Raw genomic sequence first — 5905 nt, forward strand, 5'->3', positions numbered from 1 at the left:
CCCCCAAACTACTAGAACTCATACAGCAATTCAGTAACGTGGCAGGATACAAAGTCAATGTACAGAAATCAGTGGCTTTCTTATACACTAACAGTGAAAATACAGAAAGGGAATTTAGAGAATCGATTCCATTTAGTATAGCACCAAGAACCATAAAATACCTGGGAATAAACCTAACGAAAGAGGTAAATGATCTGTACTCGAACTACAAAACACTCATGAAAAATTTGAAGAAGACACAAAAAGATGGAAGACCATTCCATGCTCTTGGATCGGAAAAATTAACATTGTTAAAATGTCTATACTGCCTAGAGCAATCTTTAATTTTAATGCCATCCCAATTAAATTCCATCGGTATTCTTCAAAGAGCTGGAGCAAATAATCCAAAAATTTGTATGGAACCAGAAGAGACCCCCGAATCTCTAAGGAAATGTTGAAAAACAAAAATAAATCTGGGGGCATCACGTTACCTGATTTCAAGCTTTATTACAAAGCTGTGACACCAAGACAGCATGGTACTGGCATAAAAAACATTTTAAATTTATTTTTTATTATGTTATGCTATTCATGATACAGTACAACATTTGTTTTTGATGTAGTGTTCCATGATTCATAGTTTGCATGTAACACCCATTGCTCCTTGCAATACATACCCTCCTCAATACCTATCACTGGGTTAACCCATCCCCCTACTCCCATACCCTCAAAACCCCTCAGTTTGTTTCCCATAGTTCATAGTCTCCTATGGTTTTCCCCCCCCCTCTGGTTTCACCTTCCCTTCACCTTTCCCTTCCTTTTCCTAATGTCCTTCACGCTATTCTATATTTTCCACAAATAAGTGAAACCATATGATAATTCACTTTCTCTGCTTGACTTATTTCATTTACCATAATCTCCTCTAATCCCATCCATGTTGATGCAAAAGTCAGGTATTCATCCTTTCTAATGGCTCCCTGCTGAGAAGAGAGCCCTATGTGGGGCTTGATATTAGGACCCTGAGATCATGAATGGAGCTGAAGGCACAGGCTTTAACCCACTGAGCCACCTAGGCACTCCAGGGTTCACCTTTCTCCACATACTCTCCAACACACGTTGCTTACTGTCTTGTTAATTTTGACCATCATAACTGGCATAAGGTGGTATCTCAATGTGGTTTTGATTTGAATCTCCCTGATGGCTGTGATGATGAACATTTTTCCATGTGTATGTTAGCCATTAGTATGTCTTCATGGGAGAAGTGTCTGTTCATGTCTTCTGTCCATTTTTTGACATGATTATCTGTTTTGTGTGTGTTGCGTTTGAGGAGTTCTTTATAGATCCTGGATATCAGTCCTTTGTCTTTATTGGTATTTGTGAATATCTTCTCCCATTCCGTGGGTTGTCTCTTTGTTTGTTGACTATTTCCTTTGCTGTGCAGAAGCTTTTGATTTTGATGAAGTCCCAAAGGTTCATTTTTGCTTTTGTTTCCTTCTCCTTTGGAGACATATTTTGAAAGAAGTTGCTGTGGCTGATATCGAAGAGGTTACTGCCTATGTTCTCCTCTAGGATTCTGATGGATTCCTGTCTCACGTTGAGGTCTTTTATCCATTTCGTGTTTATCTCTGTGTATGGTGTAAGAGAATGGTCGAGTTTCATTCTTCTACATGTAGCTGTCCAATTTCCCCAGCCCCATTTATTGAAGAGACTGTCTTTTTTCTTCTGTATATTCTTTCCTGCTTTGTCAAAGATTATTTGACCATACAGTTGAGCGTCCATATCTGGGCTCTCTACTCTGTTCCACTGATCTGTGTGTCTGTTTTTATGCCAGTACCATGCTGTCTTGGTGATCACAGCTTTGTAGTAAAGCTTGAAATCAGGCAACATGATGTCCCCAGTTTTGTTTTTCTTTTTCAACATTTCCTTAGCAACTCGGTGTCTCTTCTGATTCCATACAAATTTTACGATTGTTTGCTCCAGCTCTTTGAAAAATGCCCATGGGATTTTTATTGGAATGGTATTGAACATATAGATTGCTCCAGGCATTATAGGCATTTTAACAAAGTTTATTCTTCCAATCCATGAGCATGGAATTGTCTCCCATCTTTTTGTTTCTTCTTCAATTTCTTTCATGAGTGTTGTGTAGTTCCTTGAGTACAGATCCTTTAACTCTTTGGTTAGGTTTATTCCCAGGCATCTTCTCGTTCTTGGTGCTATAGGAAATGGAATCGATTCTCTAGTTTCCCTTTCTCTATATTCATTGTTAGTGTATAAGAAAGCAACTGATTTCTGTACATTTATTTTGTATTCTGCCAGATTACTGAATTACTGTATGAGTTCTAGTCGTTTGGGGGTGGAGACTTTGGGGTTTTCCCTATAAGGTATCATGTCATCTGTGAAGAGAGAGAGTTTGACTTCTTCATTCCCAATTTGAATACCTTTTCTCTTGGTTGTCTGATTACTGTTGCTAGGACTTCTAATACTATGTTGAACAAGAGTGGTGAGAGTGGGCATCCTCATTGTGTTCCTGATCTCAAAGGGAAGGCTGTCAGCTTTTTCCATTGAGATTTCTCTTTGATGTTGCCCTATGGTTTTGGTGAGCTCTTGTCTAAGGCTGATTGCACAGGCTCTTTCTCTGCCTTAATTGTTTTTCTCAAAATTATGTGCATGGTTCATGAATCCACTAGCCTCAGCTTTCCTGCTCAAAATAATTGGACACTGAACTGACCACATTGTATCAGAGAAGATACAATGGAAAGTTTTTGTTTCACTTTAGGAAGTGCATTATTTTACTTATTAATGATAACCACCACTTGAAATGTCATTTCCTCATTCGTTAATATTTTATTGCTCCCTCTGACACACACATATCTTAGACTCAATCTTCTTAAGGTCAAACAGATATCACTACTTTACAATGCTTTCAACAATGCTTGCCACAAGATAATTGGTTAAAATATTTGTTAAGTGAAAAAAAACATCTTAGGAAATTTATAGAGGACAGCATTGCTTTGGGCAAATGTTTCAATTCAGGAGTGCAATTTTTTTCAGTATCATGGAATACATGGAGCTTTTGAGGTCCTTGAAATTTTTAGGTAATTATTCTAGATTGGTAGGTAGTGTATAAGAATTAATGAGTGAAGCAATTTGAATACAAAAATTTCACCAGGCAAATCTCAGCATTTCCCTATCTCTCTCTTTCATCTATTCTATTTGAGAGAGAGAGAGATAGAGAGAGAGAGAGAAAATGGGCAGAAGAGGAGAGGGGGAGGAAGAGAATCTGATACAGCCTCTGCTCCCAGCAGAGTCCAGTGTGGAGCTTGAACTCACCACCAGGAGACCATGACCTGAGCTGACATCAAGAGTTGGTTTTTGAACCGATTGAGCCCCTCAGGAACCCCAGTCACAGAATTTCTTTTAATTCTGTGCTCACTGCTTGTGACTTTATAATGCTCTTTTCTCTGTTCCAGCTGTTTTCGGCAGTACCATGGAACAAAGAAATCAAACTGCTGTTTCAGAATTTATCCTTCTGGGACTTTCAGAGGAGGGGAACTGCAGCCACTGCTCCCGTGGCACTTCCTGTCCATATACCTGGTCATCTGCAATGGGAACCTGCTCATCATCCTGGCCATTGTCACAGACTCCAGCTTCCACACACCCATGTACTTCTTCCTCTCCAACCTGTCCTTTGTAGACATCTCTTTCACATCCACCACCATTGCCACGATACTGCTGAACATCCAGACACAGAGTAAAATGATCACCTATGCAGGCTGCTTCAGCCAGATATATTTTTTCATGCTTTTTGCGGGAGTAGACAACTTTCTCTTGACAGTGATGGTCTGTGACCGGTTTGGCCATCTGTCACCCACTGCACTACATGGTTATCATGAACCCCAAGTTTTGGGGCAACCTGCTTCTGGCATGCTGGGTTTTGAGTGTTCTGGACTGTCTATTACATGACTTAATGGTTTTGCAATTGTCTTTTTGTACGCAGTTAGAAATCCCTCACCTTTTTTGTGGACTTAATCAGGTGATTCAGCTTGCTTGTTCTGATACCTTCTTCAATAACCTGGCAATTTATCTTACAAGTGGACTTCTGGGTTTTATTCCACTCATTGGTATCCTTTTCTCTTACTCTAGAATTGTAACCTCTATTTTGAAAATTTCGTCTTCTGGGGGCAAGTATAAAGCATTTTCCATGTGTGGGTCTCACCTCTTTGTTGTCTCTTTATTCTATGGTACAGGCTTTGGGGTGTATCTTAGTTCTGCTGCTTCACAAAACTCGAGGACAACGGCCATAGCTTCAGTGATGTACATGGTGGTCACACCCATGCTGAACCCCTTCATCTATAGTCTGAGGAACAGAGACATAAAGCTGGCCCTAAGAAAGCTCTTTAGCAGAGAGACAATCTCTACATATAAGGATCCTTTGTTTCAAGATGAAGTTGTGTGTATTAGGGTTCAAGACCCTAGAAGACCTAGATCATGATTTTTGTATCTGTTCATAGAAATACAATCTGCAGTTTAACTTCCTACAAAATTCCGTCCAATTTTTTTTTCATACATAATGATCAACTGTTTCTTTTTTTCAATTTTTATTGTTTTTATTTAAATTCCAGTTAGGTAACAGATGGTGTAATAATAGTTCCTAGAATAGAATTTAGTGATTCATCACTTACGTACCACACCAGTGCTCATCACAAGTCCCCTCCTCAATCCTCATCAGCCATTTAGCCTATCCATCCACCTACCTCCCTTCTAGGAACCCTCTTTGTTCTCCATTTTTAAGAGTCTGTTTTATGGTCTATTTCTTTAAAATTAAATATATATATATATATATATATGTATATATATATATATATTTCAGAGAGATAGAGATAGCATGAGTGGGTGTGGCAGAGGGAGAGGGAGAGAGACTCTCAAGCAGACTTCAGGCTGAGCATGCAGCCGAGTGCAAGGCTCAATCTCATGGCCTTGAGATCACAACCTGAAACCAATAATTGGACACTGAACTGACCATACCACTCAGGTGTACGTATTTCTTTAAGAGATTTTTGATATTGGATGGATTTATAGCAATAGATCAGTAATATAGGAAATTGGATACTTATAATGTTCAGAATAGCCAGAGGAATATATGGGATTCTTCCTCCCTCGGATGAAAGTAGCTATCCCTTAGAGTATCTGCTTTGGGAGAAAATCCATTTAACACATCAGAGGTTATATAGCAGTTTCCAGGGGTTTCTTTCAATCCATCCCAGAAAGATCACATGTGCAACAGCAGAGGCACCTGGAAAACTGTGTGATGAAATTTACAATAATCCACATTTAATATGAAACATCCAGTTTTCAATTGCTAAGTTCAAAACATAATTAAGTGTAGGTTATAGAAATTACAACTCCTGATTTTCCAGGCACTGATGATGTCTTTCTCAGTACTTACTCCAGAGATGCATCATTACTTTTCTTTAAGTATTTAGGGAGGGAGCAACACTGCCTGGCGGTTTCCTTCAGCACCTCCTGCCATAATAGTCCTTTCATAGATCACAAAAGCAGTATGAATATTCTACCTATTTCCAGCTAAGTTTTCATAATGATGCATCCCAGAATGTAGACAGTAATAGCAGGATATATTCATGGACCTCACCTGTGCTTTGTGAGACAGAATAAGACGAATGTCTTCTCATCACTTGATGCCAAAAGCCTCCATGTGGATTTGTAGGCCATAAAGGTAACTTCCTATTACCTGGTTAATAGTTTTGTTTGTTTGTTTGTTTGTTTGTTTTGGATAAAAGTCCACAGATCACTTTGAATACTAGTACTCAGAAAAATGTTTAAGGATGTCTCTCTCAAAAGAAAACACAAAGAAATAAAGGAAAGAACGAAGATAGGCAGAAAATAAGATAAATTGTATAAAGCAGAGCAC

General features: G+C 38.8%; 1 pseudogene; it reads left to right on the forward strand.

Annotated features, from left to right (window-relative positions):
* Positions 1-3463: 3463 nt before the first annotated feature.
* On the forward strand, positions 3464-4468 carry LOC116882860 (annotated as a pseudogene).
* Positions 4469-5905: the final 1437 nt, after the last annotated feature.

The sequence above is a fragment of the Lontra canadensis genome, unplaced genomic scaffold, assembly GCF_010015895.1.
Source record: "Lontra canadensis isolate GAN:19392208 unplaced genomic scaffold, GSC_riverotter_1.0 scaffold88, whole genome shotgun sequence".
NCBI lineage: Eukaryota > Metazoa > Chordata > Mammalia > Carnivora > Mustelidae > Lontra > Lontra canadensis.